This window comes from Puma concolor, chromosome B3, assembly GCF_028749965.1.
Source record: "Puma concolor isolate L17-30 chromosome B3, mPumCon1.1.hap2, whole genome shotgun sequence".
Lineage (NCBI taxonomy): Eukaryota > Metazoa > Chordata > Mammalia > Carnivora > Felidae > Puma > Puma concolor.
Window position 1 is genome coordinate 63,645,060 of NC_141672.1, and position 27,356 is coordinate 63,672,415.

The 27,356-nt window shown below is 36.8% G+C and overlaps 1 protein-coding gene, 1 non-coding gene and 1 pseudogene across 13 annotated transcripts in view; 2 read left to right on the plus strand and 1 right to left on the minus strand.

Annotated features, from left to right (window-relative positions):
• The window catches only part of RALGAPA1 (Ral GTPase activating protein catalytic subunit alpha 1), a 271,674-nt gene that overhangs the window by 617 nt on the left and 243,701 nt on the right, over positions 1–27,356 (plus strand). The gene's annotated exons all lie outside the window — the stretch shown is intronic.
• LOC112855039 (small ubiquitin-related modifier 2 pseudogene) lies at positions 287–22,634 on the plus strand (annotated as a pseudogene).
• On the minus strand, positions 26,862–27,006 carry LOC112856760 (U12 minor spliceosomal RNA). The gene has a single exon (XR_003223287.1). It is a non-coding gene; the product is annotated as a U12 minor spliceosomal RNA (small nuclear RNA).

Consider the following 27,356-nt stretch of genomic DNA (forward strand, 5'->3'; position numbering starts at 1 on the left):
GCCTAAAGGCCTTCACTCTTCTGGGAGCCCCTGGGGACTCTCCCTCCCGCCCTAGCGCTGTGCGGGAGTAGAGGGCGAGGCGTCGCCTCCGCGGAGACGCGGTGGGGGGGGGGGGGGGGCGGATAATTTGGGGAAGGGAAAACTTGGCAGTTGGCAAATACTAATCACCGCTAACACAGGGCTATCTAATTTTGAGTTAATAGCCCGAACTCATTTTTATAAACTAGTATTACTCTAAAAACTTAGATCTTTTTTTAGACTTTCCGGAGGCTTGGTGTTGTCGATAATGGTGTTTATAGAATATGTGTCAGGTGACTACCGCCCTCCCAATCCAAGTGAAAAAAAAAAAAAAAACCCTCTCAAACAATATAAACCTTAATCTTTCAAGTTTCTTGGCTAACGAGGGCGAGGAAGCAGTTACACCTCTTTGGGAAGTGGCTGGTTTTCAAAAATCTTAGGGCAACAGCCCCGCCCTTCTGTTAGTGTACCTTGTTCATCATTACTGTCATTTAGAGGGAAGGTTATTATTAATTACAGAAAGCAAAGTCGTTTATAGCTTCCTTTGCTTCTCGAGAATTGTTTACGATTCTGTTTTTACTTAGTTAAGTTTTTTTTTTTTTATTCTCTGTTGCTCTCTACATCCGTTTGGCTGGCAGACCAAACAGTGCTCTGAATTGTGGTAATAGTGTTAAACGAATCTTTTGGATACTTGCTCATTTCATAGGTTGATGAGGGCTGTACTGGCATTTTTGGAACATGTGGTCCTGTACTTGGATCTTTTTAGATGGAATTTGAGGTGAAAAGGCAAGTTACTTTGCCTTGATAGAGTTATTGGCAGAACTGAGTTTAGAACCCAGATGCCTGAATCCTAGTTCAGAGTATTATTTCAAGCTCTTTTCCTAATGAGTGTTTTTCTGAAAAGTGACGTTTAATTAGTGATGTAAGTCCTGTGTTTTTGCTGCATGTTTCTCTACTCTGTTGTTTACTCATACCATCAGGATACCACTAGTAATACCCAACATTTGTATGTTTTACAAAATGATTTCACATAAATTATAATTCTCACAGTAACTGTAGAGGTAGATATTATTATACTCCTTATTTTACAAATTAGAAAGCTGAGGTCTGGAAATGTTAAGTGGTCATACAGCTACTAGGAAGCAGAGCCAGAACTGGAGCCCAGATTTCATGTCTTTGTTTTTTTTACTCTTCCTACATTTGTGGCAGCAAATCTTTATCACAGGTAAGTTGTATTTATTCCTGTGGAATAAGAAAGCAATTAAATCCAGTTTGTCAATATAAAAAGAGATCCAGTTTTCAAGAAAATATAAATCTTAATATAGTTGAGATAGTGATCTTTTTATTTTCATTCTACTTCTGAGTTAAGCCATTGAAGAAAAGATTTGGCTAAGAGTGCAACAGGGAAAGTCAATGTGTGAGTGTAGGAGATATATCACAGATAATTGCAGTTTGAAATTGGAGACTGAATGGAATTTGGCACCTACTTGGGACAGACTGTAGCTTGAGTAAAGGCGGAGCTATAAAGTTAAGTTCCAGTAGAGTATTGACATTTCCTAAATTAACTGCTGTATTCCTTAGTTATAGAGGTGAGGGCACGGTTCATACATCTTGGGCGTAAAAGGTTTTTACATCTGGGTGACTTGGTCTAAATTAAGAGGCCACACGTGTCAGGTATTTTGTAGGGTCTGGCTTCCTTGGTTTGAAGACAAAACTAATTAAAAAAACACTTTTGCTTTTTATTTATGGGCTTTTAAAAAATGAAGCATATGCTGTATATAAACACTTAAAATATCCTTAAGAACCTTCAAATAGAGAATATTGTGCTTTCAGACTCCCTGCCCTGTCAGTGGAGGAGTTCCATAAGAGAGATTACTGTGCTTCCATAGTCTTATTTTTATTTATTTATTTAAAAAATTTTATTTTATTATTTTTTTTAAAAGTACATTTATTTTGAGAAAGACAGAGACAGTGCTGGTGGGCAGGGACAGAGAGATTGGGAGAGAGAATTCCAAGTAGGCTCTGCACTGTCAGCACAGGCTTGAACCCAGGAAGCTGTGAGATCATGGCCTGATTTGAAACCAAGAGTTGGGCGCTTAACCCATTGAGCCACTCAGGTGCCTCTACGAATCTTTAATTCTAGTGTAGTTAACATAGTGTTATACTTGTTTTAGGTGTACAAAGTAGTGATTCAGCAGTTCCATGTATCACTCAATGTTCATCAAGATAAGTGTACTCTTAATCCCCTTCACCTATTTTACCCATCCCCCCCACTCACATGCCCAGTAAACATGTTTGTTCTCTGTAGTTAAGAGCCTATTTTTTGGTTTGTCTCTTTTTACACTTCAGTAGTTTCAGAACAGTAGTTCTGAACCAGGGACAATTTTTTTCCTCTGGCGATAATGTCTGGAGACACTTTTGGTTGTCACAAATAGGGGGAGAGGATACTGGCCTTTAGTGGGTAGCAGAAATGCTGCTATATATCTTACATTGCACAAGATAATCCATCACAACAATGTTCTAGCTCTAAATGTCTATAGTGCTGAAGTTTAGAAACCTTGTCAAGATATGGAGTGCAAGATAGACCTCCAGATGTTGTACTTGTTATGGAAAGAGCCCAAATGTCGATTGACTGATGCATGGATAAAGAAGATGTGGTATATATACACAATGGAATATTACTCAGCCATAAAAAAGAATGAAGTCTTGCTATTTGCAACGACGTGGTTGGAGCTAGAGCGCGTGTTATGCCAAGCAAAATAAGTCATTCGGAGAGAGACAAATAGCATATGATTTCACTCATCTGTGGAATTTAAGAAACAAAACCGATGAACATAGGGGAAAGAAAGAAAAAGAGGGAGGCAAACCATAAAAGACACTCTTAATTATGGAAAACAAACAGGATTGCTTTAGGGGAGGTGGGCAGGGGTGGGGGATGGACTAAATGGGTGATGTGTATTAAGGAGAGCACTTGTGATGAGCACTGAGTATTGTATGTAAGTGATGAATCACTAAATTCTCCTGAAACTAATATTATACTCTATCTTAGCTAACTAGAATTTAAATAAAAACTTGAAATATAAAAAAACAAAACAAGAACCACAAATGTTGTACTTTGTTCTTTTTTTTAATGTTTTATCTTTGAGAGAGAATGCACGTGTGCATGCATGCTCACTCATGGGAGAGGGGCAGAGAGAGGGAGACAGAGGATCCCAAGTGGCTCTGTGCTGACAGCAGAGAGCACCCAGCACAGGGCTTGAACTCACAAACCATGAGATCATGACCTGAGCTGAAGTTGGACGCTTAACCTACTGAGCCACCCAGGCACCCCTTGGTTCTACTATATTAATTAATTGAATAAAATATTTTGTATCTTTAAGTGGTTACAGTTTTATTTTGCTTGAAATATGGTTAATGTAATTCCTTAGAAAATGAATGGGAGAAAGTAGAGTGACAAAAGCTGTAAGACATCTCAGAGAGCCACCAGTCAGGTACCTTATATTGTAGATGAAAGGGTCATTTCAAATCATTTCTAAAGTAGGGGCAAGTTTGCAAAGTGGGCATTGCCAATGACACAGGATTTTTATTTTTGTTTGGTCCCATCTGAACTATATTTTTAACCCTTAAAATGAACTGCTGTTCGTTCAGGGTATTTGTAGAGAATTCAGTGCATCCAAATATATGAGAACATAATTTAAAGATACAATCTAAAACTTTGCTCTGGCATGTGTTCGCTTGGGACACATAAGACAATTCAGCTGAATTTGTAGAACTTGACTCTGAAGGATTTATATTTAAATTTGCTGTGTTTATTGATATTGCTATATATTTTATTTGTAGGAACTGGAAGTTAGAGTTTTTAAAAAATAGAAATTGAGCCTTGTCTAGTTTCTAAAGTTTTATCCTCTCCCCCCACCCCTTTTTTTCAAATAAAAGCCTTAAGATAATGATACTAAGTTAGCACATATAAAGTAGCTAACATAAGACCTACATATATTGGATATTGACTAAATGTTACTTTCTTCTGTGGCAAGGTAACAGTTCAGTCTTAATGATTTAAAAATAAAAAGAGTGCTTATTCAGCTGATAAATATATTGACTATTGTTAGATCATTCTAACAGTTTTATTGAAGTATAACTGGTGTATAATTGCACATATTCAAAGCATTTTATTTGAAATGAATAATTTTGATATATATACCTTGTGAAGCCATTATGACAATTAAGATTAGGAACATACTCAGATATTCCAGGTAGCAAATATATCTATAGCCTCCCAAAATTTCCTTTCGCCCTTTTGTAATCCCTTTCTCCCGCCCCTGCACGCAACCCCTTGCCTCCTTTCCCTGGGTGAAACTGTGTGTGTGTGTGTGTGTGTGTGTGTGTGTGTGTGTGTGTGTGTGTGTGTGTATGGAATTATACAGTATTTACTTTTTTGTTGGGTTTCTTTTATTCAGCCTTATTTGAAATCCATCTCTCTTGTTTGTGGTGTGTCAGGAATATATTGCTTTTGTTGTTGACTAGTATTCCATTGTATAGACATGCCACAATTTGATTATCCATTTACTTGTTGATATGTGAGTTTGCAGTTTGGGGCTGTTACACATAAAACTGCTGTGAGATGTACTTGTTTATAGACACCTGCTTTCTTCTCTCTTGGATAAATACCTAGAAATGGAATGGCTGGAGCATGGAGCATATAACAGTTGTGTGTTTATTGCCATACTGTTTTTTACGATTTTACATTCTTTTTTTTTATTTAAAAAAAAATTTTTTTTTTAACGTTTATTTACTTTTGGACAGAGAGAGACACAGCATGAATGGGGGAGGGGCAGAGAGAGAGGGAGACACAGAATCGGAAGCAGGCTCCAGGCTCTGAGCCATCAGCCCAGAGCCCGACGCGGGGCTTGAACTCGCGGACCGCGAGATCGTGACCTGAGCTGAAGTGGGACACTTAACCGACTGAGCCACCCAGGCGCCCCCGCGATTTTACATTCTTACTAGCAGGGTATGAGGATGATTTCCTCCACTACTTTACTTGGTATGGACAGTCTTCTTAATTTCAACCACTATAATAAGTATATAGTGGTTATAATTAAGTGTTTCTTTGATATCTAATAATACTGAGCTTTTTAAAATGTGTTTATTTGCTATTGTATAACTTATTTGAAGTGTCTGTTCAAATTTTTCATTTATTTTTAAGTCGAATCGTTTGCTTTCATTCAGTTTTGCAAATTCTTTATATTTTTTGGATACAAGTACTTTATCATATGTGTGATTTGCAGAGCTTTTTTTTCTTTTATTTTTGAAAAATGTTTATTTTTGAGAGAGAGAGAGCACAAGCAGAGAAGGGGCAGAGAGAGAGGGAGACACAGAATTCCAAGTAGGCTCCAGGCTCCCAGCTGTCAGCACAGAGCCTGATGCAGGGCTCGAACTCACAAACCGTGAAGATCATGACCTGAGCCAAAGTCAGATGCTTAACCGACTGAGCCACTCCAGTGCGCCTACAGAGCTTTTTTTTTTTTTTTTTTTTTTTTTTTAAAACAGTCTTTGGATTGTTTTTCTTAACATCTTCGATTAGGTCTATGTATCAATTTTGTCTTTTGTAAAGGTTTATGCTTTTGGTTTTTATAGTTTATGTTTTATCCAAAATCTTTGCCTAAGCCAAAGTCACAAAGAATTTCTCCTATCCTTTCTTCAAGAAATTTGATAATTTCAGGGGTGCCTGGGTGGCTCCGTCAGTTAAGCATCCAACTTCAGCTCAGGTCATGATCTCTTGGTCTGTGAGTCCTAGCGTGTGCTGGGCTCTCCATTGACAGCTCAGAGTGGAGCCTGTTTCAGATTCTGTGTCTCCCTCTCTGTTTACCCCTCCCCTGCTGGTGTTCTGTCTCTCAAAGATAAACAATAAAAAAAAGTTATAACTTTGGGATCTATATTTAGATCTGTGATCTGTCTTTTTTTTTTTAGATCCATGATCCATCTTGAGTTAACTTTGTAAATATGGTTTGAGATAGGATTGGCTTTTTTTTTTTTTTTTTTTTTTTTTTTTTTTTTTTTTTGGTGAATGGATGTCCAATTGCTCCGGAACTATTTTTTGAAAAAGACAGCCTTTTGTTCACTGAATTGCCCTTGCGCTTTTTCCAAAAGTCGTTCATCTATATATACGAGGGTCTATTTCTGGACTTTCTATTTTGTTCCAGTGATCTATTTATTTGTGTTAGAGCCAGGACCCCTCCCTCTCCCTACACACGCACACAGACACAGGTTTTTGTTTGTTTGTTTTTTACGGTAACTTAATAAGTGGTGTTGTCCCTGCAACTTTGTTCTTCCTTTTAAGAGATTTTTGTGGGGGGGGATTATGGGGTGTGGGGGCCATACCAGGTCCTTAACATTTCCATATGAGTTTTAAGATTATCTTGTCAGTTTCTTTAAAAAAATAAATAAATAAAAATTCCTGCTGGGATATTGATTCACAGTGTGGTGAATCTGTAGGTCAATTTGGGGAGAAAGTGACAATAATATTGAGTTCTCTAACTTATGAACAAGGTATATTTCTCCATTTATATACAGCTTTAATTTCTCTTGACAGTGTTTTGCAGTTTTTAATATATAGGTCTTACACATCTTTTGTTACTTATCCCTAAATATTTTCCACTTTGGATGTTGTTGTAAGTGATATATTTATATCCATTTCTGGTTGTTCATTGCTAGTGTAAGGAAATTCAATTTTTTTTAAAGTTTATTTATTTTTGAGAGAGAGACAGAGAGACAGAGTGTGGGTGGGGGAGGGGCAGAGACTGAGGGAAACAGAATCTGAAGCAGGCTCCAGGCTCTGAGTTGTCAGCACAGAGCCTGACTTGTGGCTTGAACTCACAAACTGTCACATCATGACCTGAGCCAAAGTCAGATGCTCAACTGACTGAGCCACCCAGGCGCCCCAGAAATACATTTTTTTTTTTTTTTAGGTTTTTTTGGTAATCTTTGCATCTGGTGTGGGGCTTGAACTCAGGACTGCAAGATTAGGAATCTCATGCTCTTCCGACTGAGCCATGCGGGCACCCCTGATTTTTTTGTGTGTTAAGCTTGTGTGCTGAAATCTTGCTAACTCATTTAGTTATTCTATATTAATTTTTTATAGATTCCTCTGGATTTTTTACATAGTCTCATCTGTGAATAAAGACAGTTTTACTTCTTCCTTTCCAAATGTGGTTGCATTTATTTTTTCTTGGTTTGCTGAACTCACTAGAACCTCTAGTACAGTGTAGAGTAGAAGTGGTGAGAGTGGGCATCCTCGTATTGTTCTTGATCTTAAGGGAGGGTAAAGCAAACAATTTTTTTTTTTTTTTACTATACAATGTGATGCCTTTAATTTATCGTGTTGAGAGAGTTTCATTTTTTACTGAGAGTTTGGATCAGGAATGGATGTTGGATTTGTTAAATGCCTTTTCTACTTCTTTTGAGATGAACAGGGTTTTTTTTTTTATTTGTTAATATGATGAATTAAAATTACTGATTTCAGGGGCGCCTGGGTGGCGCAGTCGGTTAAGCGTCCGACTTCAGCCAGGTCACGATCTTGCGGTCCGTGAGTTCGAGCCCCGCGTCAGGCTCTGGGCTGATGGCTCGGAGCCTGGAGCCTGTTTCCGATTCTGTGTCTCCCTCTCTCTCTGCCCCTCCCCCGTTCATGTTCTGTCTCTCTCTGTCCCAAAAATAAATAAACGTTGAAAAAAAAAAATTTAAAATTACTGATTTCAAATGTTAAATCAACTTTGCAGTCCTGGGATTAAATTTCACTTGGTCATGATGTATTGTCATTTTTATATATTGTTTGATTTGATATGCTAAAATTTTGTTTGTAATTTTTGTATTTATATTCATGAGAGATATTGGCCTGTACTTCTTTTATAATGTTTGTGGTTCTGATACCAGGTAGTGCTAGCCTTACTGAGAAATATTTATGTAGAATTGGTTTATTAAAAAACTTTTTTTAGTTTATTTTTTGAGAGAGAGAGAGAGAGAGACGGAGCATGAGCAGGAAAAGGGCAGAGAGAGAGACACACAGAATATGAAGCAGGCTCCAGGCTCTGAGCTGTCAGCACAGAGCCCTACACAGGGCTCAGACTCACAGACCATGAGATCATGACCTGAGCTGAAGTCAGATTCTTAACCGACTGAGCCACTCAGGCGCCCCGTAATTGGCTTTATTTTTAGCTTAAGGTTTTGGTGGAATTCACCAGCGAAGCCATCTGGATCTGCAGTTTTCTTTGAGGGAATGTTTTTAACTACTTTAATAGAAAGATAGCTATTCAGGTTATCTATTTCTTCTTGAGTGGGCATTGGTAGTTTTTTTTTTTTTTTAAGGAAATTTCATTTCATCTGAGTTGTCAAATTTATAGGCATAAAGTGGTTCATAATACTCCTTTATAATTCTTTTGATATCTGTAGAATCTGTGGTGATGTCACTTCTCTTTTTTTAAAAAAAATTAAAAAAAAATTTTTTTTAACGTTTATTTATATTTGAGACAGAGAGAGACAGAGCATGAACAGGGGAGGGGCAGAGAGAGAGGGAGACACAGAATCGGAAGCAGGCTCCAGGCTCCGAGCCATCAGCCCAGAGCCTGATGCGGGGCTCGAACTCATGGACCGCAAGATCACGACCTGAGTTGAAGTTGGACGCTTAACTGACTGAGCCACCCAGGTGCCCCTAAAAAATGTTTAATGTTTATTTCTGACAGAGAGAGAGACAGACAGACATTGCACGAACAGGGGAGGGGCAGAAAGAGAGGGAGACACAGAATCCGAAGCAGGCTCCAGGCTGTGAACTGTCGGCACGGAGCCTGATGTGGGGCTCTAACTCGTGAACTGCTAGATCATGACCTGAGCTGAAGTTGGATGCCCAACAGACTGAGCCACCCAGGCGCCCCTAATTTCACCTCTCTTAATCTTGATATTGATAATTTCTCTTTTTCTGATCAGTTTGACTAGAGGCTTCTCACTTTTATAAATCTAAAAGAACCAGCTTGTGGCCTTTACTGATTTTCTGTTTTTCTATTTTTATTTCATTGATCTCTGCTTTGATTTTGATTCTTTCTTTTTTTTTCTTTTTTTTTTTTTGGCTTAATTTTAGTTTCATTTGCTCTTATTCTAGTTTCTTAAAATGTAAATTGAGATTACTGATTTGAGACCCTTTTATTCCACTGTAGGCATTTTATGATACAAATTTTTCCTAAGTAACATCTCACAAATTATGGCATTTTGTATTTACATTTTCAGTTAGGTCCAAAATACATTCTACCTTCCCTTTTGATTTCTTCTTTGATCCATTGGTCATTTACAATTGTGTTCTTTAGCTTCAAATATTTGTGGATTACTCAGATATTGTTCTGTTATTGAATTCTACTTTAATTCCATTATAGTCAGGTAACGTGTTTTAGGACTTGATTTCTTTAAAATTGACTTGATAGTCCCAAATATGTTTTAACTTGATACATGTTCCATTTGCACTTGAAAACAAAATGTATTCTGTTGGATTGAATGTTCTAAAATTGTTGTTCTAAAATTGTTGTTCTAAAAATGTCAATTAGGACAAGTTGCTTGATAGTGTTGTTAAAGACTTCTATATCCTTGCTGAATTGCTGTCTGCTTGTTTTTATCAATATTGAGACTGAAGTTTCTGATTGTAATTGTGGGTTTGTCTATTTCTTTATGCACTTCTATCAGATTTTGTGTCATGTATTTTGAAGTTCTGTTATTAGGTACCAAGCACTTAGGATTATTCTTTCCTCTTGATAAATTGATTTTCACCATTATGAAATGATTTTTTTTAAGTTTATTTATTTTTGAGACAGAGAGTGTGTGTGTGCATGGGAGGGGCAGAGAGAGAAGGAGAGAGAGAATCCCAAGCAGGCTCCGTACTGTCAGTGCAAAGCCCCACGTGATACTTGAACTCACAAACCATGAGATCATGACCTGAGCTGAAATCAAGAGTCAGATGCTTAACTGACTAGGCCACCTAGGCACCCCATGAAATGATCATTTTATGTCTGGTAATACTCTTTGCTTTGGAGATTGGTCTCATAATGAAAATGTTTGGAAGATGTACATTTTTTTTGCTTTGTCACTATGCTGTTTATTATATTCCTAGAACTTACTTATCTTACAACTGGAAATTTATACCTTTTGACCACTTTCACCCATTTTCCCCACCTCTTGCCTCTGGCAACCCCCATTCTTTTCTGTTTTTGTGAGTTTTTTTGTTTTTAGTTTTCACATATAACTGAAAACATATAGTATCTGTCTTTCCCTGACTTATTTCTCTTAATGCCTTCAAGGTCTATCTTGTGTTGTAGCAAAAGGCAAGATTTTCTTTTTCTGTGTCTGAATAATATTCCATTGTGTACATATGTGTAGCGTGTATAGCATGTATACCTATGTGTATACATGCGCAAACATTACATTTTCTTTATCCATTTGTCCTTTGGAACAACTTAAGTCATTTCCATGTCTTAGCTATTATAAATGCTGTAATGAACAAGGGGTGCAGATATCTCTTTGAGATACTGGTTTCATTTCCTTCAGATATATACCTAGAAGTGGAATTGCTAGATCATATGGTAGTTCTGTTTTTAATTAAAACAAATTTTTTAATGTTTATTTGTTTTTGAAAGAGAATGTGAGCAGGGGAGGGACAGAGAGAGAGGGAGACACAGAATCTGGAAGCAGGCTCTAGGCTCTGAGCTGTCAGCACAGAACTCCATGCAGGGCTTGAGCTCATGAACCACAAGATCATGACCTGAGCTGAAGTCATACGCTTAACTGACTGAGCCACCCAGCTGCCCCTATTTTTAATTTTTTGAAGAACCACCCAACTGTTTTCCACAGTGGCCATACCAATTTACGTTCCCACCAACAGCATACAAGGGTTCCCTTTTTTCCACGTCCTTGCCAATATCTGTTTCTTTTTGATAATAGACATTCTAACATGTGTGAGGTGATATCTCATTGTTTTTCATTTGGATTTCTTTGATGATTAATGATGTTGTGTACCTTTTCATTTACCTGTTGGCCCTCTGTATGTCTTTGGGAAAATGTCTATTCAGATATTCTGTCCATTTTTTAATTGGATTGTTTATTGTTGTGCTATTGAGTTGTATGAGTTCTTTATATATTTTGGATATTAACCTCTTATCAGTTACATGATTTGCAGATCTTTGCTCCAAATTCTGAGGGGTGCTTTTTCATTTTGTTGTTGCTTTCCCCTGTTATGCAGAAGCCTTTTAGTTTGATGTAATTTGGTTATTTTTGCTTTTATTGCCTTTTGTTGTCAAATCCAGTCATCAAGACCAATGTCAAGGAGAGGCGCCTGGGTGGCTCAGTCAGCTGTCTGACTTAGGCTCAGGTCATGATCTTGTGGTTCATGAGTTTGAGCCCTGCATCAGGCTCTGGGCTGACAGCTCAGAGCCTGGACCCTGCTTCAGATTCTGTGTCTCCTTCCCTCTCTCAGCCCATCCCCCGCTTGTACTCTGTCTCTCTCTTTCTTAAAATAAATAAACATTAAAAAATTTAAAAAGACCAACCTCAAGAAGCTTACCACTTATATGCTTTTCTAGAAGTTTTGTGGTTTCAGATCTTAGTTCACGTCTTCAATTTACTGTTAATTTTTGCATATTTTATAACATAGGGGTCCAGTTTCATTCTTTTGCATGTGGCTGTCCAGTTTCCCCAATACCATTTATTGAAGAGATTATCCTTTTTGTATTGTACATTCTTGGCTCCTTCGTTGTAAATTAATTGACCATTTATGCGGTGGTTTATTTCTGGGCTCTCAGTTTTGTTCCATTGGTCTAGGTGTCTGTTTTTATGCAAATATTTACCATTTTGATTATTTTAGTTTTGTATTAGAATTTGAAATCAAGGAGTGTTGATGTCTCCAGGTTTGTTTTTGTTTCTCCTGATTGCTTTGGCTGTTTGAGGTCCTTTGTGGTTCCATACAAATTTCAGGATTGTTTTTTGTATTTTTGTAAAAAATGCCATTGGAATTTTGATAGGGATTCCATTGAATTTTAGATAGCTTTGGGTACTGTGGACATTTTAACTATTCTTCTAATACATGAGTCTGGAATCTTTCTGTTTATTTGTGTTTTCTTTGATTTCTTTCATCAGTGTCCTGTACTTTTTAGTGTACAGATCTTTCATCTCCTTGGTTAATTTTATTCCTAGGTAATTTTCTTTTTAATGGAGTTGTAAGTGGTTTTTTGGTTTTTGTTTGTTTTTTAAGTAAGCTCTATATCCAATGTGGGGTTTGAATTCACAACCCCAAGATCAAGTCACATGCTCTACTGATTGAGCCAGCTAGGCACCCCTGGGTTTATTTTCTAAATTTCTCTTTCTCATGGTTCATTGTTAGTGTATAGAAATGCAACTGGATTTTGTATATTGATTTTGTATCCTGCAACGTTGCTGAATTTATTAGTTTTAATGGTTTTTTGGTAGAATCATTAAGGTTTCTTATGTTATCTGCAAATAGAAACAGTTTTATGTTTTTGTTTCAGATTTAGATGTCTCTTATTCTTTTTGCCTAATTGCTCTGGCTAAGACTTTCAATACTATGTCGTATAAAAGTGACAAGAGTGGGCATCTTGTCTTCTTTCTGATCTTAGAGGAAAATCTTTCAACTCTTCATCATTGAGTATGATGTCAACTGTGGACTTGTCATATATGGCCTTTATTATGTGCAGGTACATTTCTTCTATACCCAGTTGGTTGGGAGTTTTTATTATGTGTGGATGTTGAGTTTTGTCAAATGCATCTCAATAGATGATCATGTTGATTTTTATCCTTCATTTTGTTAATGTGGTGAATCACATTGATTTGTGGATGGTGGACTATCTTTGCATGTTTGAAATAAATTCTACTTAATCATGGCTATGATCCTTTTAGTGTATTGTTGAGTTTGGTGTATTCCTATTTTGTTGAGGATTTTTGCATCTATGTTATTTAGGGATATTGTCCTATAATTTTCTTCCCTTGCAGTGTCCTTGTCTTTTTTTTTTTTTTTTAAATGTCACAGTAACACTGGCCTTGTAAAATGAGTTTGGAAGTATTCCCTCTTCTCTCTGAGAAGAGTTGGTAATTATCCTTTAAATGTTTGGTAGAGGGGGCCCCTGGGTGGCCCAGTTGGTTGAGCATCCAAGTTTGGCTCAGGTCATGATCTCACGGCTTGTGAGTTCAAGCCCCGCATTGGGTTCTGTGCTGACAGCTGGGAGCCTGGAGCCTGTTTTGGATTATGTGTCTCCCTGTCTCTCTGCCTCTCTCCCCCTTGTGCTCTGTCTCTTTCTCAAAAATAAATAAACATTAAAAAATTAAAAAAAAAATGTTTGGTAGAATTCACCAGTGAGACCATCTGGTCCTGGACTTTTCTCCTGGAGAGGTGTTTGAATACTGACTCCATCTCCTTACTTGGAATTGTTCTGTCCAGATTCAGACCAATAAGTACTCATTTAGATATAGATGATGTACATTTAATGTCATTATTGATTTGGCTAAGTTTGAGCCTGTCTTGCTATTTGTTTTCTATTTGGCCTGTTCTTAGTTCTCTCTTTTTTTTCTTTCTTTCTATTATTTGAATAAATTTATGATTCTTTTAAAAATCTCCCTCATTGATTTTTTAGTCATAATCTCCTACTTTATAATTTTAATGATTGCTTTATGATTTATAATAAACATCTCTATCTTGTCAGAGCTACTGTTAGGTGATATACCACTTATACCACTTCTCTTTTGTATGACAACTTTGTAAGAGTGTACTTTCATTTCTCCCCTCAGTCTTTATACTTTTCTGGTTATACATGTTGCTTTGCTTAAGCAAAAATTTTAAATTTATAATGTACTATAATATTTTGTTTAAGCAGGGTTTTTTTAAAATTTATTTTTGAGAGAGAGACAGAGACAGAGCACAAGTGTGGGAGGGGCAGATGGAGACGGAGATGCAGAGTCAGAAGCTAGCTCCAGGCTCTGTGCTGTGCTGACAGCTCAGAGCCTGATGCGGGGCTTGAACCTGTGAACTATGAGATAATGACCTGAGCTGAAGTCAGCGCTTAACTGACTCAGCTGTCCAGGCGCCCCTACGCAGTTATTTTTTAAGGATTTTTAATTATTATTACTTAAAGAATCATTGCCCATTGCTCCTCATTTCTTTGCAGAGATAGTTATTTCCCTCCTTCCAATATCATTTCATTTCTGCCTGAAGGACTTCTTTAATGTTTATTTGTGATGATGAGGGTGTGTAGGTGATGAATTCTTTATGCTTTTGTTTGTGTGAAAAGTCTTTATTTTGCCTCTTTTTGGAAAGATATTTGGCTTTGTTTAGAATTCTATGTTGATGGCTTTTTTCCCTTTGTCCTTTAAACATTTTATTCCCCCGTCTTTTTTTGTTTGTTTGTTTATTTATTTTTGAGAGAGAGACAGAGCATGAGTGGAGGAGGGGCAGAGAGAGAGGGAGACAGAATCCAAAGCAGGCTCCAGGCTCTGAGCTGTCAGCACGGAACTCAATGAACCATGAGATCATGACCTGAATTGAAGTTGGATGTGCAATGGACTGAGCCACCTATGCGGCTCCCAGCCCTCCCCGCCCCGCCCCATCTTTTTGCTTGCTTTTTTTTTTTTTTTTAAGATTTTATTTTGGGGCGCCTGGGTGGCTTGGTCGGTTAAGCGTCCGACTTCGGCTCAGGTCATGATCTCACGGTCCGTGAGTTCAAGCCCCACGTCGGGCTCTGTGCTGACAGCTCAGAGCCTGGAGCCTGTTTCAGATTCTGTGTCTCCCTCTCTCTCTGCCCCTCCCCTGTTCATGCTCTGTCTCTCTCTGTCTCAAAAATAAATAAACGTTAAAAAAAAAAAGATTTTATTTTTAAGTAATCTCTACACCCTACATGGGGCTCAAACCCACAACCCCGAGATCAAGAATCACATGCTTCATTGACTGAGCCAGCCAGGTGCCCCTTGCTTGCATTACTTTTGATAAGTCTGCTATCATCCTTACTCTGCAAGTAACATCATTTTTTTCCTAGCTGTTTTTAAGATCTTCTCTTCCTCTGTTTTTGAGCAGTTGTACCGTGGTGTAGTTTTCTGAGTATTTCTTGGCTTTTGGGGTTCATTGAGCTTCTTAGCTTGCTTGAGTTTACGTTTTCAGTAATTTTGATCATGTTTTCCTACTTCTTCCCCTCCTTTTTTGGAATTTCATTTATTAGTATATGAGAGAGTATTAGTATTAGATTAGTATATTGGGAAAGTATTAGTAGTATATTAGAAGGTCTCTTGGCTTGAAAAGAACGGACATTCTTTTTATGTTGGGGGATTCTTTTTTCTCTGTGTTTTATCTTGGATACTTCCTATTGTTGTCTTCAAGTTCACTAGTATTCAGCTTTATGCAGTCTGCCATTAATCTTATTTAATTTTCATCTAAGATGTAGTTTTTATTTAGTTCATTTTGGGTATAGAATTATATCATTTGCATGTCTTTTTTTAACTTCTTGAACACATGGAACACAATTAAAGTAACTTGACATACTTCTGTGCTCATTCTAACCTCTGTCATTTCTGGGTCAGTTTTAATCAATTGATTATTTTCCTTATCCTGGGTTTTTTTTCCTGCTTCTTTCTCTGCTACCAATCTTGGGATAGGTGATATTGTGAATTTTGCCTTCTTAGCTTTTGGGTATTTTTGTATTCCTATAAATTCTTAAGCTCTATTCTGGGATGCAATTAAATTACTTGAAAACAGTTTGAGCATTTCAAGTCTTGTTTTTATGATTTCTTGATGGATCTATCTGGGACTAATTATTACTTTTATGAGGCAACATTTTTCCAAGTATTCTGCTCAATGAATGCCCTGCAAATTGTGAGGTGTTTTTTTGTTTTTTGTTTTTTTGTTTTTTTTAGTTCAGCTCTCGGAAACAGGTGCTATTCTCAGTCTTATGTGAGCATCTGTTACTGTTCTCTCAAATTCTTTCACATAGTTCTTTCTCTTAGGAAGTTTCCTTAATGATCATAAGGAAGGGGACTTTCCCCAGTATACTGAGTTCTCACTATGTGTGTCTCTTTCTTCTTTGGTGCTTGGCCTGTGAATTCTAATTATCTTCGTTTCCCTAGACTGTCAGCTGATAATCTCAATTTATGGATTCCACTGGCTCTGCCTAATTCCCTTTCTTCATTACCGTGGCCTTGAAACTCTTAAGTCAGTAAGCTGGAGCAGTCCCAACATACCTGTTGGTGTGCCATCTGTCAGGAATGACTTTCTTTACCTGATGTCCATACTTCCTTGAAAAAAACAAACAACCCCACAAAAAACCCTAACATAAGTTTACAAGGCATTATACATCAGATGTTGATAATAAGAGGTTCTCTGAAATGAATGAGACTGAAAATTGGCTTTATACAAAGCTACTTGCTTCCCATTTTTTACTTTTTTGCATTTAGAGAAGAAATTTACTATCAATTGATGACTGAAAAACACTTGTCTTTCTCCAGTCTGGATATATTAATGTTTTCCCAAAGAAAATTAGATTAAAATATCCTAAATCAGAAACGTAAAGAATATTCGGTAGGCATAAATGGTAATGTATAAGGACAGAAACAAGTACCATATGTTCATTAATTAAATAAGTTAAAAATGGTACAGATGAACTTTGAACTGATATGAGTGAAAATGTGTCATTGTAGGAGTCCTTGTGAATTGTAAACTGCTTATAAGAATAAATTGATTTGATAATTGAATATATTTTTAAGGGTTCAATATGCAAAGTTAGTAATTCTATATATATGACATTAGACTCTTTTTTATTCTTTAATTTGTATGTAGTCTTTAGTTTATATTCTTTGAGTCTTACTGATTTGAAAAATTAATTTGACCTAATTGAAATACTTTATCTTTGTGTATTTAGGAAGAAGTGATTTACTGAGCAGATTATTTACATGAATGTTACTGATTAATTTGCTTACTAAAATAAACTGTTTCAAATACTGTGAGCTGCCTCTGCATTAACATTTACTTTTTATTAAAAATTTTATTGCATCTAAATAATTTTACATGGCTTATAGGCCTTCATAAAACGTGGAATAGAATGCTTAGTGATAAAAAAGATAACTAAATAGCCACTACTTAAAGAAAGGAAACATTATCAGATTCTAGAAATGAGCTGATTAAAGATCTCAGGCATTGAATTTGGTTCTTAGGTTTCCTGGTGGCTAAAGTGAAAAGAGAAACATGTTGGGTTAAGTTTTCAGTGTCTTAAAAAAGAAAACGTACTTTAAAAAAAAAAATTTTTTTTCTTGCATCTAAATTCAGTCACAGCTTATGTGTATATGTATGTGTTCATATATTATCTAACGTCTTTTCTTCTAGAAGGATCCTGTGATAGAAATAGATCGTGGAGAAAATAGGAAATAGGCATAAGTATGTTTGTTAGATCTATTCTTTCTAATTTCACATGTCTATATAATCTGAATGATTTTTTAATGTATTTCTGTAAATGGCATCATTCTTCAAGTTACTAAAACATGAAATTGATTTTTGACAATGTGGTACAAAAATAAATGGATGTAAGGGTAGCCCACAGACACCTCAAAGTCTTAAGTGTCCCTACCTACATATATGTATCTTTGTCTACCACAGTGTCTTCTTTAATTCTTGTTATCCCTCTCTGTTACTTTACATTTCAGCAATATTGAATGAGAAATCACTTTCTGTGATACCTGTACCTTTGTTAATGATATTTGTTGTATTATATCTTCCCACCAATCACTCTTAACACCTGAAGGCTTCTGCTCTTCCTTTAAGGGTCATAGCTTTGGTGAAGATGTCCCCATCAGATGGGCATAGGAACTTTTCCTACACTGTGCTATTTCCTTCTAGTAATTTGGTTATTTTATTACAGTGTATTCATTTGTATGACTATATCTTAACCTTCCTGAGGGCAGAGGTATGTCTTTTCATCTTCATGTCTCTGGGTATAGTATAATGCCTGGCATATAACAGGTGCTCAGTAAACATTATGTAGTTCAAGAATGAATATGTTAGGTATGAGAACAAAGTTGCTTTTTTGTGAACAATTTTCTTTCAATTGATGGTGGTAGAAAAAACATTTTAAGTCAATGTCCTGATTAGAAAGAGACTTTGGTTTTTCCCCATTGATGGGGAAAAATTGAGAGCTTTCCCCCTAAGGTCGGGAACATGAAAGAGATGTTCACTCTTACCACTGTTCAACATAGTACTGGAAGTCCTAGCCTCAGCAATCAGACGTCAAAGAGAAATAAAAGACATACAAATTGGCAAGGGAGAAGTCAAACTTTCACTCTTTGCAGATGACATGATACTCAACATGGAAGACCTGAAAGACTCCACCTAAAAACTGCTAGAACTGGTATGTGAATTCAAGAAAGTCTCAGGATGTAAAATCAACATTCATAAATTGGTTGCATTTCTGTACACCAATAATGAAGCAGAAGGGAAATCAAGGAATCGATCCCACTTACATTTGCACCAAACACCATAAGATACCTAGGCATAAAACTAACCAAAGAGGTAGAAGATCTGTAAGCTGAAAATTATAGAAAGCTTATGAAAGAAATTGAAGAAGGCACAAAGAAATGTAAAAATGTTCCATGCTCATGGATTGGAAGAACAGATATTGTTAAAACGTCTATACTACCCATGGTGCCTGGATGGCTCCGTTGGTTAAGTGTCTGATTTCGGGTTGGGTCATGATCTCGCGGTTTGTGGGTTTGAGCCCCATGTTGGGCTTTGTGCTGACAGCTCAGAGCCTGGAGCCTGCTTCAGATTCTTTGTCTCCCTCTCTCTCTGCCCCTCCCTTTTTCATGCTCTCTCTCTCAAAAATAAACATTAAAAAAAAATGTCTATACTACCCAAAGCAATCTACACATTCAATGCAATCCCTATCAAAATACACTAGCATTCTTCAAGAACTAGAACAAATAATCCTAAAATTTGTTGGAACCAGAAAAGACCTTGAATAGCCAAAGTAATGTTGAAAAAAAAAAAAAAAAAAAACGAAGCTGGAGGCATCACAATTCCAGACTTCAACCTGTATTATAAGGCTGTAATCATCAAGACAGTTTATGGTACTGGCACAAAAACAGACACACAGATCAATGGAACAGAATAGAGAACCCAGAAATGGACCCACAAATGTATGGCTAACTGATCTTCAACAAAGTAGGAACGAGTATCCATGGAAAAAAGACAGTCCCTTCACCAAATGGTGCTGGACAGTGACATGCAGAAGAATGAACCTGTACCACTTTTTTACACCACACACAGAATTAATTCAAATGGATGAAAGACCTAAATGTAAGACAGGAAACCATCAAAATCCTAGAGGAAAAAACAGGCAATAACCTCTTTGACCACAGCTGCGGCAACTTCTTACTAGACGTGTATCCAGAGGCAAGGGAAATAAAAACAAAAATGAGCTATTGGGACTTCATCAAGATACAAAGCTTCTGTATAGCCAAGGAAACAATCCATAAAACTAAAAGGCAACTGACTGAATTGGAGAAGCTATTTGCAAATAACATATCAGATAAAAGGTTAGTATCCAAAATCTTAGAAGAACGTACCAAACTCAATACCCAAAAAACAAACAATCCAGTGAATAAATGGGCAGGAGATGTGAACACTTTTCCAAAGAAGACATCCAGGTGGCTAACAGACACATGAAAAGATGCTCATCAGATCATCATAGAAATACAAATCAAAACCACAGTGAGATACTACCTCACACCTGACAGAATGGCTAAAATTAACAACTCAGGAAACAACAGATGTTGGTGAGGATGTGGAGAAAGGGGAACCTTTTTGCACTATTGGTGGGAATGCAAACTGGTGACAGCTACTCTGGAGAACAGTATGGAAGTTCCTCAAAAAATTAAAAACAGCTACCCTATGACCCAGGAATTGTTCTACTAGGTATTTATCTGAAGGACACAAAAATGCTGATTTGGAGAGGCACATGCACCCCTATGTTTATAGCAGCATTGTCAACAATAGCCAAATTGTGGAAAGAGCCAGAATGTCCATTGACTGATGAATGGATAAAGATGTTGTATATATGTTTATATACATATATATACAAAGGAGTACTACTTGGTGATCAAAAAGAATGAAATTTTGCCATTTGCAACAAGGTAGGTGGAAGTAGAATGTATTCTGCTAAGCGAAATGTCAGGGAAAGGCAAATATATGATTTCACTCATATGGAATTTAAGAAACAAGACAGATGAACATAGGAGAAGGGAAGGAAAAAGCAGACAGAAAAAAAGGTAAGCAAACCATAAGAGACTCTTAAACACAGAGAACAAACAGGGTTGCTGGAGGGGAAGTAGAAGGGGGATGGGCTAAATGGGTAAGGGGCATTGAGGAAGGCACTTGTTGGGATGAGCACTGGGTGTTATTTGTAAGTGATGAATCACTGGATTCTACTCCTGAAGACAATATTACACTGTATGCTAACTAACTTGATTTTAAATAAGTAAATTAAAAAAAACACACAAATGACAACCTGCAAAAAAAGAAAGAAAGAAAAAAGACCTTGGGTTGTCTTTAGTACCTGTGCAGAGAAATTGGTTCAGAACCTAAAGTCTGTATAATGTAAAAAATAAAAACAAAAAACAGCACTTTAACTGAAAAATGTTTATGGCATTATGGCAGAAGTTACCAGATAATCTTCCCTCATTATTGAAAGAAATCTTCATGACTCTTATATAACATCTAATTTTTAGAAAACTTCTATCTGATAGCCCAACTTCTATCTGATAGCCCAACAATAACCATCCCCATTTAATAGAATACACTGATCTGTAGATACCAGAGAGAAGATGAGTGAATGTAATGCAGAACATCAAGTTTGTGGCCCTAATCCGTCATCGCAGCCATAGGAGACAAATACAGATTTCTTAGTGTCTTGACCTTTTGCTCTTCCTTATGAATTTGGGAATCAGTTTGTTAAATCCCTAAATAATGTTTCGTAGGACTTTTTTTATTGTATGGACTTGAATCTGTAGGTTTAATTTAGAAGAGGTTAACATTGGTAGGGTATCAATTCTTCCTGTTACAAGGAGACTCCATTTATTTATTTAGCCTCTTTATAAAGACTTGCACATCTTTTTTATAATTAAGAACAGTTACATTAAAAAAGGTTAAATTTTAAAAGGAGGACTTCTGTTATAGAAGGATCTCATGTGACCACTTCATTAAATGGTGGTTTAGATAAAGATCAAGAAGAATGCTCATCTGCATAAAAAGTGAAAAGTAGATCACTACTTTATAACAGAATTAATTAAAAATAGTTGGAATTCTTCATAAAATGGAAAGTAGTAAGGAAACCTATTTTATATTGGGATAGGAAAGGCCACTTTCAAAACTTACACCAGAGTTAAAAATTGTCACAGAAATGATTAATAAATTTACCTGTTTAAAACATTTTATATTTCTAACAGTAAAACCTTTCATTAACAGAGTTAAAAGATAAACACCAAACTATGAAAACGCAGCATGTTTAAGAGAGCTAATTTCTTAATTTATGGACTGTAAAATGTTTATCAAATTTGGAAAAGATTGTGATGTGTGTTATCGAGATATGTTACAAACAGACCTTCTTGGCGTGCCCGCTCCCTCCTCCACTGCTGCTTCCTCCTTCTGCTCTGCTCCTGGTGATGCTTGTGTGCTGGTTCCCTGAGGTACCAGGTGTCTCTTTTGTGAAGCAGCAGCGAAGGAGACTCTGGTGTTTACTGTGGCTGATGAAAAGCCCAAGGAAGGAGTAAAGACTGAGGACAACTATCATATTAATTTGAAGGTGACAGGGCAGGATGGTTCTATGATGCAGTTTAAGATTAAGAGACATAAACCACTTAGTAAACTAATGAAAGCCTATTGTGAATGGCAGGGTTTGTCAATAAGGCAGATTAGATTCTGATTTGATGGGCAGCCAGTCAATGAAGCAGACAAGCCTGCACAGTTGGAAATGGAGGATGAAGATGCAATTGATGTGTTCCAGCAGCAGACAGCAGGCATCTACTAAAAAGAGAACTGGCTACCTTACTCCAGAACTCTGTTCCTCCAGACCACGACATTCTCAGGAAACCGCAATTTGGTTCTACCACATCCTGACTACCACAGTATAGTTTTCTCTGTTCTTTCATTTTGTATGTGTATATGCATGAGTATATTGTATTTTTTAAATTAAATGGCCAATGGTATGTTTTGATTGACATCAAATGAAGATGGGATGGGGAAAAATGCTGGTTCTGTGAAAATACCCCCTTTCTCCATTAGTGGTATGTTCATTCAGCTCTTATCTTTATATACCAGTAAGTTATTTTTCTCTCAACGTTTAATAAAAAAAGAACAACATAAAAATCCTTGCATAGTTTTTCGAATGGCGAATTCGCATGTTTTTCTTTTATAACTATATGAAGCTGTTACATATAGGGCAATCTGTCTTTACATAGGGATAAATTACTCTAAATGAATCCTAGATAGTTTTCCCTTCAAGTCAAGCTTTTCTTTTTCTTTCTTTCTTTCTTTTTTTCTTTCTTTCTTTCTTTCTTTCTTTTCTTTCTTTTCTTTCTTTTCCTTTTCTTTCTTTCTTTTCCTTTTCTTTCTTTCTTTTCCTTTTCTCTTTCTTTTCCTTTTCTTCCTTCCTTCCTTCCTTCCTTCCTTTCTTTCTTTCTTTCTTTCTTTCTTTCTTTCTTGTGTTCATTTTTGAGAGAAGAGACGAGAGTGTGAGTGGGGAGGAGCAGAGAGAGAGGGAGACAGAATTGAAGCAGGCTCCAGGCTCTGAGCCATCAGCACAGAGCCCAATGCAGGGCTTGAATTCACACACCGTGATCATGACCTGAGCTGAAGTCAGACACTTAGTCAACTGAGCCACCCAGGCACCTTGAGTTTTGTTTTCTAAATAAACTTCTGTTTAGGGGTGGTGCGTAGGTGGCTCAGTTGGTTGAGCATCTGACTCTTGATTTTGGCTCAGGTCAAAATCTCATGGTTGGTGAGATGAGCCCTGAGTTGGGCTCTGAGCTGTCAGTGCAGAGCCTGCTTGGGATTCTCTCTCTCCCTATCTCTGTGCCCCCACCTTGCTGCTACACATGCACTCTCTAATAATAAATAAACATTGAAAAATTGTTTTTTTAAAAAAAGACCCTCATAATATTGCCGGTGGAATGTAAATTAGATGGCATTTTGACTATTAAGCATCAAAATTTTTAAAATGTACATATATGGGGCTCCTGGCTGGCTCAGCCAGTAGAACATGCAACTCTTGATCTTGGGGTTGTGAGTTTAAGCCCCACGTTGGGAGCACAGCCTACGTGAAATGAAAGGAAAGAAGAGGGAAATGGAAATGGAATGACACATGCATGTACATTGATGCCAGCATTTTCATTTCTTAGAATTCTAAAAAGTGGTTACATGTGTAGGATCCACTGCAGTGTTTGGTGAAAAATTTGAACCAACCTAAGTGTTCATTATTTGGAGATTAATTTTGGATTTTAGGTATAATACTACAGTTGAGTGTTAGGAGTCTCAGGAAGTGTTAGGATTCTAATAGTTACTAAATAAATAAGTTCACTTTTTCACATGAACACAAAGTATATTTCAGATATGTTTCTGTCACTTCACTATCTTTGAGAAGTTTTTTAAGGAGTGAACATTTTTATAGAAGCAGCTGTCATATTAGTAATGATAACTCGTATTTTTGACCACTTATATGTGGCAGGCCTTGGACAAAGCATTTCACATGTGTTACCTGACTTAATTCTTGTAACAGACTAGTGTGAGAGATAGTAATTAATCCCTAGAAACTTGAGTATTAAAAAGCTAGTAAGTAGGGGGATATAGTGGAGAAAGTCAGAATATCCAGGTTCTGATCTCAACTATATTATTCACCTAATATTTTTGTAGATACTTTACATATCTTATAAAATTAATAACACTTCATGTATTATTGGAAGATTACATGAAAACGTGGATTTGAAACACAAAATTTATGGGAAGAATTTAAAACATTATTTGAATTTTGATTGGAATGTTAAAAGTGATAAAATTAAAGATATTATGACCTATTCAAACTCAGTAAGAATTTGTTCTTGAGAAATAGAATACAAAACCCTGAATGATCTTTTTTTAAATTTTTACTTTAATTTTAATTAGTTAAGATACAGTGTCATGTTAGTTTCAGGTATACAATATAGTCATTCACCAATTTTATACAACACCAGTGCTCATCATGAGATGTGCATTCCTTGATCCCCATCACCTGTTTATTTTTTTTTCAACGTTTTATTTTATTTTATTTTTGGGACAGAGAGAGACAGAGCATGAATGGGGGAGGGGCAGAGAGAGAGGGAGACACAGAATCGGAAACAGGCTCCGGGCTCTGAGCCATCAGCCCAGAGCCTGACGCGGGGCTCGAACTCACAGACCGCGAGATCGTGACCTGGCTGAAGTCGGACGCTTAACTGACTGTGCCACCCAGGCGCCCCCCCCATCACCTGTTTAACCCATCTACCCACCTACCTCTCCTCTGATAACCATAAGTTTGTTCTCTGTAGTGAAGAGTCTGTTTCTTGGTTTGTCTTTTATGTTCTTTGTTCATTTGTTTCTTAAATTCCACATATGAATGAAATCATAATGGTATTTGACTTTTTCTGACTGACTTATTTTGCTTAACATTCTACTTTTGAGCTCCATCCGTGTTGCAAATGGCCAAATGATAATGGTTTAGATTCTGTATTTTCAGTCTCTAAACTACTAAAAAGGGATAAATTAGAAAATTATTTAAAAGTTACATTTTGGGGAAACAAGATTTGAATGAATGAAAGGAAATTCATTGCTGGTATTTTATTTCAGTTAAACACAAGGAAATCCTTAAATTGTGTTACCTAGCAACAGTACTCTTTCCTTCCCCACCCAGAACTATTTTGAAGTAAAATTGCTAGTAAAAGGTACATTTATGTTACCAAAAATATGTTGTCATTGAGTTCTTTTAAACCAGAAGGTTCAAAGTTCCCAATCACCTTTCCTTTTCCATCAGTTGTCTTTGGAGCCTTATAAAGGCAAGTTGATTGTTACAAGAAGCTGCTGCTCATAAACATGCCGTTTACTGTAAGATATCTTTAAGGAAAATAATTATGCCTCTGTGCTGTAACTTATTTCTTTAAAACTCTTTTGGGGCACCTGGGTGGCTCAGTCAGTTAAGCATCCGACTTTGGCTCAGGTCATGATCTCACGGTCTGTGGGTTTGAGCCCTGCGTCAGGTTCGATCTCATGGACTGTGAGTTTGAGCCCTGTGTCAGGCTCTGTGCTGCTAGCTCAGAGCCTGGATCCTACTTCAGATTCTATATCTCCCTCTCTCTCTGCCCCTCCTCTGCTCACTCTTTCTCTCAAAAATAAATAAACATTAAAAAAAATTAAAACTCCTTTGAAGATGATGGATTTGAGCAACGATTTGAATAAATATATAGTGCTTTGCTAGATTTCAGGCAACTGCAAAGGAGTAAAGGGGTTGATGGCACAATAAAAGAATCATGTCAAATATGAAATGAGTATAAAAGAGAAAGGTGGTAGGAATTTGTAATAGCATTTACTTTCCTTTATTCATTGTAATACATTTTTCAAACATGCTTATGTTTATTTTCAGTATGCAAAAGTATGCCTTTGAGTGTAGGGAAGTGAGAAATTATTTTCTATTTGAGAGGTCTAGAACTGGATCCAGAATGATAGTAGCAATGTATTTTGATTGCTCTTCTATTTCTGACCACTCAACTAAAAGAAAGAGAGAGACATTATTTTATATAATAGCAGTATACTAAGAGCTAGCTAGTGTTTGATCCTGTAAAAGTGAAGGTAATGCATTTGTTCACAGTAAACATCAGTAATTGGTGATAGAACAGTTCGTGTTTCTAGACTTAGAAAAGAAGTACTTTTTTTCAGCACTTTTTAAATTCACTTTTTCATATTCTTTCTCAGACTAGCCTAGAAGTTCTAGCTTTCAGATTCAGTTAGCCAGATAAGGTTGAGCAGATCTCACAAATTGGGATGTCAAGGAGTTGAATATAAGACTAAAAGGAATAGATTATCAAAATAAGAAAGAAACATAAATCTACATCTTTTAGCATTCTCTCCCCATGTCTCCTTACCCTCTTCCCCTGGCAACCATTAATCTACTTTCCATCTCTATGAATCTGACTATTCTAGATGTTTTGTATAAATGGAATCATAAAATACGTGGTCTTTTGTGTTTGGCTTCCTTCATTTAACATAATGTTTTCAAGGTTTATCCATGTTTTAGTATTTAAGAGTACTTCATTCCTTTTTATGGCTGAATAGTAATTCAGTTTTAGGGATATACCACATTTTGTTCATCAGTTGGTGACACTTGGGTTGTTTCCACTTTTTGACTATGAGGAATAATTATGTACAAACATTTATATCGTTTTGTTTTTAATTTTGGGTATATACTATTCCAGGAGTTGAATTGCTGGGTCATACAGTAATTCTGTATTTAACTTTTTGAGGAACTGCCAGACCATTTCCAAAGCAGCTGTATCATTTATATTCCATCACCAGTGTACAGACATTTCCCTGCATGCTTGTCAATGGTTGTTATTATCCATCTTTCTGAGTATAGCCATTGTAATGGATGGGAAGTGGTGTCTCATCGTGGTTGTTTTGTTTTTGTTTTTTCCTTGGAGGCCGATCCAGTTTCTTATGGGAAACCAGCATTTCTTCAGTCTTATCTTCATACCATTCTGCTCTTTCAGTGTTAAGCGGGGCACGGGCAGATGTCGATTCCAAGGCATCTTGCAAAGTAGACAAGTCACCTTAGGGGCAAACTTTACCCATTCAAAAATTTGTCTCACATTAGCAGTCAGAATTTGGGTGTCACCTTGAATCATTGTTTTCCTTACTCATTAAGGCATTCATTGTGGTTTTGATATACATTTCCATGATGGCTAATGAAGTTGAGCATCTTTGCATGTGTTTATTGGCCATTTGTGTATCTTGTTTGGAGAAACGTCTATTCAAATCCTTTGCTTATTTTTTTTTTTAATTTTTTTAACGTTTATTCATCTTTGAGACAGAGAGAGACAGAGCATGAATGGGGGAAGGTCAGAGAGAGAGGGAGACACAGAATCTGAAACAGGCTCCAGGCTCTGAGCTGTCAGCACAGAGCCCGACATGGGGCTCGAACTCACGGACCGCGAGATCATGACCTGAGCCGAAGTCAGCCGCTTAACCGACTGAGCCACCCAGGCACCCCTGCCTAATT